The sequence below is a fragment of the Littorina saxatilis genome, linkage group LG17 (assembly GCF_037325665.1).
Source record: "Littorina saxatilis isolate snail1 linkage group LG17, US_GU_Lsax_2.0, whole genome shotgun sequence".
Lineage (NCBI taxonomy): Eukaryota > Metazoa > Mollusca > Gastropoda > Littorinimorpha > Littorinidae > Littorina > Littorina saxatilis.
The window spans coordinates 17,476,730-17,491,333 of NC_090261.1; the positions used below are offsets into that span (position 1 = coordinate 17,476,730).

Sequence of the window (14,604 nt, forward strand, 5' to 3'; positions counted from 1 at the left end):
AATACTGGACAAACGATTAAAATAAGCTTAAAGCCTACTCCGACTACAATGGACTATTTCAAATACAAAAATTTAGTTAACTATAAAAGGTAGTGCATAAAACTCCATAATCCTAAGAAGGTCGAACAAATAAAAAACATAAAAGACTATCTATATATATAGATTTCCACACTCCGCCAGTCTCTTGACGCTCTCCCCCCCACCCAGTCCCCCATCCCTGACCCCTCCTATTCTGGCCCTGCCTTCTCCTCATTTCAGCCTGTTACCGAAAGCACAGTCAGAAAAACTATCATGCACGCCGGCATCAAAACATGCGAACTTGACCCCCTTCCCGCCTCTATCCTCACTCACTGTCTAGATACTCTCCTCCCGCATTTCACCTCCGTCATCAACGCCTCTCTCTCATCTGGGTCCTTTCCTGCCATTTTCAAATCCGCTATCCTCCGACCTCTTCTCAAGAAACCTTCCTTGGATCCTGAAAATCTGAAGAACTACAGACCAGTGTCTAATCTCTCATTTCTCTCCAAAATAACAGAAAAAATCGTACTCTCCCAGCTTTTGGACCATCTTGAAGCCAACCACCTTCTCTACTGCAATCAATCTGCCTATCGCTCTGGACACTCGACGGAAACCGCTCTACTGAAAATTAGCAACGACATACTGACTGCACTCGACAACAACGACGTCTGCCTTCTCTCTCTGCTGGACCTGAGCGCGGCATTTGACACTATTGATCATGCCGTGCTCTTGTCCCGCCTTCAAAACTCTTTTGGCATTTCTCAGTCTGTCCTTTCTTGGTTTCAGTCCTATCTCACCGATCGCTACCAGTCTGTCTCTGTGAACGGCCTATCTTCCTCTGCTTCTCCTCTACAGTACGGTGTGCCCCAGGGCTCCGTCCTGGGGCCTATTTTGTTTTGCTCTTTCTCCTGCTGTCCGCAACCTAGGTGTCACTCTTGACCAGTCCCTGTCCTTCCATCAGCATGTTGCCAATGTCTGTCGCACTTGCTTCTTTGAAATCCGCCGCATCTCCTCCATCCGTCATCTCCTCACTGAGGATGCCACTAAAACTCTGCTCTGCGCCTTTGTCCTATCCCGACTCGATTATTGCAATTCCATTCTATCTGGCTCTCCCAACTACATCATCGAAAAGCTTCAGCGTGTTCAGAATCATGCCGCCCGCCTCATCTTTCGTTCTTCCAAGCATGACCACATCACCCCTCTTCTTCAAACCCTACACTGGCTGCCTGTTCAACAGAGGATTCAGTTCAAGATCTCCACACTCTGCTTCAGAAACTTTGATCTATCGTCCCCTAGCTATCTTTCTGACCTTCTTGATGTCTACTCCCCCTCTCGCTCCCTAAGATCCTCCGCAGACACCCGCCTTTTTAGGATACCATCAGCACGCACCAAAACATATGGCCAGCGCACCTTCTCCTACCAGGCCCCATCCATCTGGAACCAACTCCCGCATTCACTCAGGCACTCCACATCTATGCAATCATTCAAAACCTCACTCAAAACACACCTCTTCCCTCACTAGTCCGTTAATGACCACACATCACCCTCTCCTGCTGGTCCTTGATCTGTCTCTTTCTTTCTCCTTCTTCTTCCCTTTCCAGCTCTATTCTTCTTCTCTCAACAAACTTTATGTATCCAATACTTTATTTATTTATTTACGACTGTTTTTCCGTCTAGAATGCATGTGCCTGTAGTTGGTATGAGTGAGTGCGTCGCGTTCTCGCTGTGCGCCTGTCTGTGAGTGTATGAGTCCTTGTCGATTTGTGTTTCGTATAATGTTCACTATGTATTTTATATTTTGTAAGCGCCTAGGGCTATATTTAGATTAGGCGCACAAATGTTCATAATAATAATAATAATAATAATATACGACTAGTGTCTGTCTGTCTGTTCGCGATGCACGGCCAAAGTTCTCGGTGGATCTTTTTCAAATTTGGACACCGTATTCAGCTACACCCCGGACACAACCTCATCGATGAGATATTTCAACACGTGCTCTCAGCGCGCAGCGCTGTGCGCGCTGAACCGATTTTGTGTTTTTTTTGTCGGGATCCACTACCAGTAACTCTTCCTTATCTTCTCCAGTGTTTTCAGCCGCGATTATCTCCCTTCCTCCGTGTGGCGTCAATCCATATTCCCGTTACTACGTTACTATTTTTAGAAGGTCACTGCACGTTACTATTTTTAGAAGGTCTCCAGTGTTTTGCGCGTTTATCGCCTTTCCTTCGTGCGCTGGCGAAGCCGGCATACACCCGGCAAAGCCGGGTCCCAGGCGCAGCCTGGTATTCGGCTCTACTTCTTCCCGGCGAAGCCGGTACCCGGCGAAGCGGGTAATCATCTAGTTTAACTATAATTACGTAAAAGATAATAAACATGGAATACAAAGCTGTAATTTTTAACAACAAATCTAAAAAGATGTTCATGCCCTATTGTACAACACATTTTGACACACACCCAACCTCACACAAGCACACATACACACTTACACACACACACACACACACACACACACACACACACACACACACACACACACATGTACTCACACACACACACACACACACACAAACACACACACACATAATAAATTCAACAAATATTTAAATACATAAAAAGAATTAAGTAAGCGTTTAAAACATATTTTACAAACAACAGTAGTACATATATAATAGTGTTAATAATGTGAGACTACCCAATAAAAATATTTAACTAGTGAGTTTATTGGAATGCTGGCAGATAAAAACATATCACGAGGCAGGCGTGTGCTTCAGGTATTGTAAGCAGACTTGAAAAGGTGGGTTTTAAGGGACTTTTTGAAAGTGGAAGAGGTTTTACAGTGACGGATGGGTTGGGGAAGTTGATTCCAGAGAGTGGGAGCGGAAAAGGAAAAAGAACATATATACATATTTATTGATTCTGTCTTTGCTACTAGCGTTATTTGAAAGATGCAACAGAACATTCAAAAAAGGTAGAACCTGCTGTTAGCCCTTCTCATGATCTTTTAGATGATGCCTTGGGTTTTAAACTTTTAACGTTTTCGGTAATTTGCAAACATCGGTAACCGATAAGACCCATCAGTGAACATTTTATTTACATTTTTCTTCCTTACAAATGTAATTAAATCACTCAGCATTGGACTGTGTTTAAGTGGCTGGCGTGACAGAGTGACCTGAGTCTCTGTGGTAACCAGGATGCATACTTGTACAGAAATACTGGTTTGGAAAATAGCTAGCATAATATATCTGTCTAGGAAGAGCAAATGACTTTCCCTGATCTGTCTTTTTGGGGGGCATCGTAGATCACACTTGCTGTAATTTCAGACATGTGAGGAATGCAGAAATCCCTGATGTGTCTGTGTCTCATGTAAGATATGATTATAATCATCTGTGTAACTCGACTGCTGCCTGTCAGCTTCTGCCCAGAATGATGGTTTCAACAACCACCTATCCTCCTGACATTTTTCTTCCTGCTTCGGACCGGTACTGGTCGCCAGTGACTTCTGGTGGAAGTCACCTTTGTTGTTCATTAAAAGCAAGTCTGGCTGGAATGACCAAATGTTATACTTTTGTGTATACTGGGATGTCAAAGTTAAATTGCAGGTTCACAAACAGGCGACCCTGTCTATAACAACCTCTATAAATTAAGCTGACCCTTGTGGGGTTATTATTGACAGGTTCGACTGCACTAGAGTTCTACCTGCAATAAAAGGCGACCCGTGGGACAAACCAAAAGGTCTCTACATTGAAGGTGTTCTTTCATGGCAGGTAAATTTGGGTTATGGTACCTTAGGGACAACAATTAAGATGTCTTGTCATTGGAGATGTCCTTTCTTCTTGACATTACTGGTACACCCAAGGCACCAACCAAAAGTGGTCGTTAAAGACAGGTGATCACTATGAAAAGGTGAATTATATTAGCATGGACCAACCAATTTTTACTTTTTGAGATTTAATTTTTGTTTTAATGCGGAACTATTCTTTGGGATTTCAGAAGCCAGAAAATAATTTATTTTTTCAAATTGCATCTAAAATGGATTTGTTGTGATGATTTTAAATAGGTAGGGTGCACACACCACTCGGACACGTTTTGTAAAAAAAGTGGGACCCCTCTATTCAAATGTAGAATTTTTAAAACAAAATCATGAAAATTATGAACAAAGTTTATCATATTATTCTGTGTACGAAAAGAAATTATTTTTCCAAAAAACTATTACAATGAAGATAATAATTATATGTATGTTGTATGAATGCCAGTATTTCACTGTAACATCAGAGACGGCCCCTTTCATCAAAGGCAATTTTAAGTGCCATAAACCCGTTATCTGTAAGTAAATGTTTATGGTACAAATGCAGATATGTTCTATGATCATTTAGAAGTCAGAAAATATGCCGAAAAAGCCCCGAACACTGACCTAAAATATCACTAATGTGGAAACACACAGTAAAATCACGCAAGATCTACTTTCACTTTTTGCCTGACCAGAATCTACGAAGATTATGCAGCAATACGTCATTACACCGATGACGCCAAACTTTTGCGTCATGCATATATAGACTTGTTTACCAGTGTCAGAAGCAGCGGTGGCCCAAAACGCTGGCTCAGAAGAAGACAACATTTTGTGGCATTCTTTATTTACCTATGCTTGTAAAAATTGATCGTCAGGAATCGAAGAATGCCGACAAGGTCATTCACCTGACAGCTTGATTACTTCCGGACATCTCCGTCAGTACTCGAAAATTGGGAGTGTTACCTGTTACATCGATCGCAAAACAATATTTCCCCACCTCGAATTAGTGTTTTTATCATCGTTTTGCGCTCTTGGGACTTGATATATCACTAAACTGTGAAGACTAATGGTGCACGATCTAGAAAGCAGAAAATAATATTCTCTAACAATTCAATTCATTGTTTTCACCACAAATCTAGCAATGTGGAAGGTGAAAACGTGTGCACCTTTGAGTTCTACCTTCCCACTCTCATTCGTGATGAACAGTCTCCACACCCAGCCTCACAGAACATTTGTATCCGCATTTTCCCAACCCCATTAAATTGACCATGCCCATACCCCATGTTTTGGCAATTTTTGGGGACGAAGATTAGAGTTATCTTTTCTTGCCTTGGTCCTTGCTAATTATATATCCCCCTCCCCCGAAAACTTGTCTGGGATCCTAATGGTTGGTCGAAATGGGCATGTGGTCGTTACTCAGAGGTGGTTGCTGGGGCAGGTTTGACTCTCCCACAGTATTCCCATGGTGTTGTAACTTGTATCCATATTTGGAGAACATCAGTTGACACACGCAGATGCCAGACTGAGCATGATGAAGTCTCTGACATTTTTATTTCTTCAATTTTTTTTCCGGCTCCAAGATGATCTCACTTAAAAACCATATGCCATAAGCCATATCACTTGAACGTGTGTTATTTTGCTTCATGTTGATGATTGTATGTTAACTTGTACTATAGCCTTCCAGAAATGTTGGGCTATGTCTGAGAATAGTAAATGACATTTTGCACTTCATTGGATATTCCTCAAACAATACGACACTCACATCCTCACATCATACACACGCATACACACAGCACCCCCTCTCCACTTTCTCTCCTTCTGTGTCCTTCTTATACAGTTGCACAGCTGCCCCTTCTTTCTCTGTTACACACCCACATACACCTCACAGCAGGTCACCCATCACAGGCTGATACGCCCTATTGAGTGGGGACTCCTTTCCCAGGGCTGGCCGCCTTCTCTGGCATTGATCTCCACTCCCAAGGGGTGCAGAGCAGTCTAGCCCCACCATTCCCCGCCCTGATTTCTGCCCGAGTCTGCCACGCTCCCTCATATCTGATCATTCTGTTTGATTGGGTGAGAATTGATTGTCCCCGTTGATGGGTATGAGTGCAGTGCCCTTGTCTGGGTGGTCTCCAGCTCTTTCGATATGTTTTTGTTTATCTGAGAACAGACTACGCTCGACTTGCTTCCTGCCTGATTGTGTCATTAATATGTTGATTGGTCACAGCATGGGATCCACTGCAATTGGCCCAACGTGTCTGTGGCCTAATACAGAGCTTAGTTCACATGGGATATAGACTGATTGTGCTGCAGCACTGAGTGTTTTCATTAACCTTATTCTGATGTGATGGCGTTATTCTCTTGAAAGTTTCCCACAATAGCTTGCGTAGAAATCAACTGTGTTAGTTTTCTGTCTTGAACTTGTTTTCAGATAGGTAGTTTTGGTTTATAGAGCAAACACTGTTCAATTTTTCTTGATAAATATCTCTGGACAGTTATCTGCAATTTTACGAAAGTACCACCTTTCCCCATGTCGGCTATAATTCAGTAAATAACCTGATTTGAGGATAAACAGAATTAGCTGAAGCACACATGTGCAAAATAGAGACGTCCATGCAGACAACACAAACACATACACTGTGACACACACAGACACAAAGACAAACGCACGCACACACGCACACACAAACACACACACATACACACACAAACACACACACATACACACACTAGCGAGTGATGTTTCTTTAACTGAAACATTTAAACCATACAAATTGATTTCATTAATAAATACAGTTTCCAAGTACACAAATACACACACATTTAGGATGTAACCAAATGTGTCAATCTGATGGGGGGGGGGGGGGGGTGGAATTAACCTACCGGTCACATCTCAGTTCATTTTGAGAACATAGTTGCAAAAAGAACATTCATATGAGAATACTCTTGAGGCAAACAGTAACACAGACACACACAGACACACAGACACACACACACACACACACACACACACACACACACACACACACACACACTAAGATCTGAGCAGCTGCTTATGTGTGGGTGGAAAAGACTGGAAGTGTGGTAGATCTCAAGACAAATTATTCTGGACACATGGGAGGGTTGGAGGGGCACCAGGCAAGGTGGGATGAGATATTGATTTTATGTCTGTGTGTTTCACATAGAACATGATCTGTTGCTCAGCCTTTTCCCTTACAAAAAAGAAACCTGCTACGCTCTGAGGCTTCTGCTAGACATACTCCCATCATCTTTTCAGACACAGAAGAAGCTGAATACAAATGCTGTGCAGACGGCAAGTGGAGAAGGTTGAGTGTTTTTTGTATCCGAGGGTGGTGCAATATGATGCAATGATTTACCGGCTCTAGAGCAAATGCCAGCTCAGGTATCATCAGGGCTAAATTTTCATTTGCTTTAATATGATGCTTAAAATGATCCGTCCAGGTTACGTTTTTGCTTTTCTGATTTTTTGTCAATTTTAATGCAGGAACCTTGCTTTTGGGAATTTGATTTTGGGGGGTGTCTGTGTTGTAGGTTCCACTGTATTGACACCACTTGATGTCAAAATCAAACTGTTTGTTGAATATGGTAGGGGAATGGATGGCTTTTCCACTCATGTAACTGGTTTTACAATAAATGACCTGATCACAAAGATCTGCAGTAAAACATATCTGCCTAGGTTTTTTTTTATGACTGGTAGTATTAGAAGCTCTTTTCTGGTCTCTTTATAGCCCGAATTTTACTGAAACAGACAAATATTGAGTAAATCTTTGGTTTTGTTATTTTCTAAGAACATTGCTTTTTTGTTGTTGTTCATTTGGACTGTGCACAGGTAGACAGCAGCGTACAGATTATTTTTCTATGTTAGGCACAAAATTGCCATGGGCATTGCTAAAAACAGAACAGCAGCCAAGTTCTTCCCAAAATGGTGTGTGACTGGGTTGTAGGCTTACATCAGTCCACACAGCAGTGTGTGGTTGCTAGTGCTTTGGATAATCGAATCAAACTCCCCACTCTGCGGTACTGGTGTCGGAAGAGCTGTTGTTGGGCTCTGGCACAGCCATAGCTGCTTTTCCTGTCTTTATTACTGGTAGGTGGTCACATATGTTGTGGATATGCGGCGTGAATATATAACGTGTTGGGGAGGAAGAAGAAGTCTATGGTGTTGGTGAAAACATAAACGGATGATATATATGTTGTGTAACTTGTGACCTGATCTTCTAATTACCCGGTATGCTGCGTTAATGTATATCGTGTTTGGAAGCCAGAAGAAGTCTATGGTGCTGGTGACAAGAAAAATGGGTGATATGTATGTTGTGTAACATTTGACCTGATCTTCTAATTACCAGAACTAACCCTTTGTAACCCAGCGATTAATTCTTAATAGTACTGAAGCCTGAACTTCTGACTAAATATAATTCTGTACGCAAGCAGGTAACGACAAGAACTAAAGATAACAAAACACAGATTTACAGACATTTAAATCTTTCTTGGAAGTTGGTTGAAGCTGGCAGTGCAGTTGCAGCCACACAACTGATATCAGCTACTTTCCACACCTTCCCTGTCTTCATCTTTAGTGATGTGCTGTCCTCTTCTGTCCATATTTGTGTTATTCTTTTTCACATTTGCTTCATTTCATCTTCCAGTTCATTTAATTTTCTCAATTCTTTTGCCTGGGGTTACCAATTTATTCTTTTTCTTGGTCTTTCTCTCCCTCAGCTCAGGCTATTTTTCATCTGCACAGAGTGACGTTGAAGCTTTTGGATGAAGGGTCATTCTCAGAGTCATGGTCCAAAAGCGTGACATTCTCACAGAGTCATTGAAAAATAAAGTGCCAAGAAAACCGTTGAAAACTGCATGTGCAATATAATAGGGTGTGATAAATTTATAAGTGGACAAAAAGCTCAAAGAAAGTTGTTGGTTACCCTTATATGGAGCGGCAAAGTACGTAACCGTCCAAAACCATGTTCGGTCGAGGCATTGACAATTTGACAGACACGGAAGTTAAACTGCAAGTCTCGCGCTCAATAACCAACCATTTCTACTGTTTTGAGCATTTCTGGTTCCAGGCTCATGACAGGATGAAATTGTGTTCAAGTATTTTAAAAAAAATATTGTTCATTATTTAATTAAATGCAAAAACGTCTTGTTCGGTCAAGGCCAAAATGTGTGACACCAATTTAAGACCTCCTCTGAGATTCATGTTGGAATTACCGGCAAACAAAACTATATATTTAGTAACAAAAGCTGTGTTTGTGTAGCAGTAATGTGTACAAATAAAGTGTCCCTGCAAGGTAGATCCAACACATTGTTATTGTGTGCCCATGAGTGGTTATCTGTGCTGGATAATTTGTGACACGATGCCTCGACCGAACAGCATTTTGGGCCCGGTCAAATTACTGCATAAACAACAACAAAAAATTTACACGGATATTGTGGTCATAAACATGCACATTTTGTTTGTTTGTTTGCTTAACGCCCAGTCCACCACGAAGGGTGATATCAGGGCGGTGCTGCTTTGACATTTAACGTGCGCCACACACAAGACAGAAGTCGCAGCACAGGCTTCATGTCTCACCCAGTCACATTATTCTGACACCGGACCAACCAGTCCTAGCACTAACCCCATAATGCCAGACACCAGGATGAGCAGCCACTAGATTGCCAATTTTACAGTCTTAGGTATGACCTGGCCGGGGTTCGAACCCACGACCTCCCGCTCACTGGGCGGACGCCTTACCACTAGGCCACCGTGTTGCGGTATAAACATGCACATAATCTCTTTGCACCTGTACACTTTGTTTGCACTCTTCACTCTTAGTTTACTGGAAATTAAACGTCTATTTTTCGTCAAGAGAGGAATGTCACAAAATGGCAGCTTCAATTAGCCGATTTTTAGCAAACTAAAATGTCAAACAAATTAGCAAAGAAAAAGTAGTCAAATTGGGGTTGAAAACATATAAATGTATTCCCTGAGACACAATACAGATACAGCATATAGTTGATTTGATGGAAAATGATGGTTGTATTCCTTTCATGAAGTACTGGTCACCCCCCTCTGGGACAGTAATCTGAGAATGACCCTGAAATGAGATAAAGTCGGCTTTTCTGAGTAAATGGCAGAAGTGAAGGTTTGTGAGAGAAATCTGATGAGGTGGTGGCTTGTTTTGCATGCATCAGTTGCGGATATTGATCCCACGCTTTGACCTCATCTTTTTGTTTTTATCCCCCAGGGATAATGAGATGTTAGTGGAAACGTGCAGGAGACTGGGGTATGATAATAGTTGTTTCTGCAGTGATTTCATCCTATCAGTGCTCCTCCTTCCATTTCCCCGCCTCACAGTGAGTCTTTTATTATGCCCATCGTTTGTGATGAGTACAGGGTGGTTTCATGATGGCATTGAGTGGAAGGCATGGTATTAACTGATAGTTTATTACTGCCATTTTAGAACAGTCCCGCAGTCATATCGGTTGAAGGGACATAAAAAAAACTTTGAAAAGTGATTAACAAAATTCAATAGATAAGTTCAAAGTTTTGCCTTTTCCATGGGGCAAGAACATGTCTCTTTCATGGTCACAAAAAGTTTTTTCTCTCTAAATCTCATGGAGTTCTATATACAACCTCCGATCTTCTTATCCAAAGTGCAAGCTACTGCTAGAAGGAGACAATTTTTTTCACTGTCATTAAAATCAGTACTGAGAGCATGAAGTTATGAGAATCTGTGTTCAGAACAGTTCCCGCCATACTGTTGACTTTGCTTCTAGTTAAGATTAGATGCCAGGTAATGTCTAATGTTTCATTAACGGCAGCATACATTGTAAAATGGTGAGAGCTGTGCCACGACACAAGGTTAACCATCTTTCTGATTGAGACATCTGCTGCTCAATGTTATTTATTAACATTTAACTGAACCACATAAAAGTATTGATGAAGTTGTTTCAACTGTAGGTAACAAGGAGAATCGACTGTTCTTTACCCTGAATATGTGCAGCTATTTTGTTGGTTCATTTTCGTGTTACTTAGTCGTCCGATCATTGAACCTTTCTTCAAGTTTCATGGAAATCAGCTTATTGAACAACTTCTGTGAGTTCATGAACTCAGAAGTGACAAATTACACATCAAGATGCAAACTCTGTGAGTTGTACCTGTCTAACAGGTCAAAGGACAAAGGTATGTGGCCTTCATTCAGAGGTTTTCTCTCATCATACCACTCTCTTACTGGTACCACTACATGTCAGAAGGAATCCCATGGCTGAGAATTGAAAAGCTATCTGCATGTTTGATTTTGAAGTCTTAAATATGTCGTTTGAATGGTGCTGCTGCCCCCCAGGCTTTCTTGACCACTCGATCCAGAGTGAATGGACATTTTGTGTTTTCCGGATTCCCTTTTCTATTCTGTGATCCCCTGCCCAATGGATAGCTCTATCGGTAGTTCTGTGATGTCCACACCAGTTAAGCATGCACGCACGTTTCCAACCGCTGGGGCACAAGGGGTGAAAGGACGCCCCTGAGTATGGATCAGATCACGACACAAAGTGTATGCTGGGGGGGAGCAAATTAGAGATTATGGCCCTGCGGCGTAGCCTCCAAAATGGCAGCCTGGCACGTTTGTCCTCCTCCCCCCCCCCCCCCCCCCCCCCCGATAAGCCAGCAGAGACGGGGGAATCAATATCTGCAAAATGCGGATGACTCTGGTTTGAACGAAGTGTTCTCAGGCTTGCTGGGCCAGCGATTGCTTGCCGCCTGAGTCAGAATATGAGGAAACAAGAGGGGAATGGGAGGGAGGGGTGGAGGAGGTAGAAGGGGGAAGACAGAAGGAGGAGAAGACTGGTTGGGGAAGGGGGAGAGCAGTTTATATGCAGGAGAAGATTGTGCAGAGATAAAAAGAGATCAGATAGGGAAGGGGAGTAGAGAGATATAACCATAGGAGAAAAGGGGGGAGGGAGTGCCCCGGGTGTAAGGAGGAGGGCCAAAGAGCAGGAGAAAATAAGTGAAAAGAAGGAAAGAGATATAGGAAGGGAAGAGAGAGAGAGAGCAGAAGAAAATAGGGGTGGGAAAAAGTTGAGAGAAGCCTATTGAGATCAGTGACGACAATCTAAATGGAAGGGGAACAGAGAAGGAATAAAGCGGGATGATTGAAAAAAAAGGGGGGGGGGGGGGGGGTAGCTGGAAAAAGCAGCATGAAAGAGAGAGAAAAGAGAAAGTGTGAGTGAGAAAAGGCATGGAAGTTAGAAATAGAAAGAGAGGACAAGGTGGAGGAATTGGATTATGATGGAAGTGAGAGATGAGGAAGAGGAAAAGCAGGGAATAAGCGAGAGAGTCTGAGGACATCATAACCACAGAGCAGAGAGAGCAGGGATGGTGCTGGAAGATGGAGATAGCAAAGTGTGAAAAAGGCGTAAAGCGAGGAGGGTTGGGGGCTCAGGAGACACTGGGCTGGATGCTGTGCCACGCTAAGTGATGCTGCTGCGTCTCCGCTTCGACCTCGGCGAGCGGACCGTTTCCGATTCGTCTTCCTCTATGAGGCCCAGGGTGCCGCTGTTTCAGTGCCATCGTGTTCGCTTTTGGATCTCTTTTCATGAAAAATGTAGTGTCTTTTAGGGCACCGCCATTGCTGCCAAATTCTCCATTCACCCAGTATTTGCTTTGCTATGTGGTTGAGAAACTGTGGTACTAGGTCAGGGAGTACTGTGAAGTACAGTATTATAGTGTCACCCTGTGAAACGTTTGGTGTCTACCTGTTTGGCTGCAACATCACTCTGTGCTGTGTATGTTACGTAATATATTGCTTGGCTTGGACGTTTCTTCGCTTTGCAATTTAATGTTCAGGATTGAAGTTAATATTCTGGTGCACGTTAGAAAGCTTTCTTTTATTTAAAATCAATATTCAAGGAAGAAATTGGGATTTCTTGGGGTGTGAATGTTGGTGCTGATGTGTGTTAATGTGCTTTGTGGGAACATATGATTGATTTTCTGGAAGATCATTAACTGGCGTCCTGTACAGTTTATGATTGCGTGGAGCATGTCTAACTGAGTAATCGATTTTGAAATCTGAATATATGTTGAAATGGAAATGACATTAGGAGATTATCTTTTCCTTGTGAGTGTATGTTTGACATTGTTGACACCAACCACTTGGTTAAACCTAGTGATACATTTACATGTACTGTGATCATTACACCAGCATTTAATATCAAAGCAACTGTTGTCACTTTATTGTATTTCTTTCGCCTAAAATTTCCTGGGTGATTCTTTCTTCTACAATCGATATTCAAAGACAAAATCAGGGCTTGTCACCATCTTTTGCTAGATATTTCAGATTCAAGGGGTGGTAGTATAGTGGCCATCATGTCTTCTGTCATTTTGGGGGGATTTACATGTAGCAGAAAGAAGGGAGAAAGTGCTGTGATTCTACTGGCTCCCACAAACTGAAGTATCATCTGTATATGAGTAGTCCGAAGGATACAGTGTCACATGTCTTCCGATGTGAAAGAGCATTTTTGTATCTGGATAACCACTGAACAGAATTCACATTGACAGGTAAGTACAAATATGTGATGTTAGAACTGATTTTTTTTTCATGTTTGTTGTCTATCTGAACAGGAGTTATAAGTAAGAATTAGATCTAAAAAAAAGTGGCTTGCATCATATGTAATATTAAGAACATGGTCATGGTCTCTTTGAAGGGGGGGGGGGGGGGGGGTGCTGTTTCTGGGTCAAATGCACCAGTGTCCTTAGAGTTGTGAGATTAGAATATTGTTTTGTAATAATGTATTTTAACATTGTGTGAGAGTGTATGATGAATTGGTCCAGTTCTCGAGTCTCTAGAATCCATGTAGTTGAGTAAGATGATGTGTGTTGGGATTGCAAAAACTGTAAAGAAGCAGTGTGTGTGTCAGCACTGGACTGACTGCCCTTGCAGCATCGACAGATGATTTATCATGAATATTCATTGAAAGGAAAAGAGAAAGGAGTCACAAAATCACAGAAGATATCTTGGTGTTGAGAGGCATCCCAAGGTCAAGACAGACAAACCTGTCTACCAAATTTACTAACATTTTCCAAGTTCAAATCTAGGAGGGACTTGGGTCAACTTTCAAAACTGTTGTTGCTGCTAGATTTTCACTGGGAGGATGCCACCTGAATTTCTTAGCAATGGGATTATAATAATTATAATGAAGTAATGAAATTAAAATTAAATGAAGCTGAAGGTGCGGCATGAGGTTGCGCTGTGAAGCTTTTCTTCATTCAACATTTTTAGGGCGATAGCTCTTTAATCAGATGCTATTTTCAAGATGCCTTCCTTGTTGCCATGACAAACTATATATATATTCTGAAAGGTCAGTCCATGCTTTTACCATTCTGATAATCATCGCTCCACCGCTATCGCCAGTTTCTCTCTGACAGCATGCTAAATTATTGCGCGAATCTATCAAAACAAGAATACAGAGTTATCTCCCCTATGTTTTTGCGAGCACTGATCTAAATTTGAGATCAGTGTTCGCGAGACGAAAATGATTGCAGATTGGCCGACTTCGACAGTGATCTCCATTCTGTTCCTCACAGTTATGATAAAGACATCGTTCTAAGGTCAAAACAAGTCGAAATTTTGAGATTGCTGTCGGAAAGGAGACCGTGATATATGGTTGCATCACTCTCAACTGGTTACAGAAAAAATCGTCTGCACCGGCGCGCACCGAAGCCAAAGTTGATTATCACGTGACACTTTAGAGTTGTTTGCACAGTATATACATCCGCGAAAGATAGCTCGCTTGAAACT

The 14,604-nt window shown here is 42.1% G+C and overlaps 1 protein-coding gene across 1 annotated transcript in view; it reads left to right on the forward strand.

Annotated features, from left to right (window-relative positions):
• Positions 1-14,604, forward strand: part of LOC138952785 (apoptosis-resistant E3 ubiquitin protein ligase 1-like) — a 105,635-nt gene that overhangs the window by 30,275 nt on the left and 60,756 nt on the right. The gene's annotated exons all lie outside the window — the stretch shown is intronic.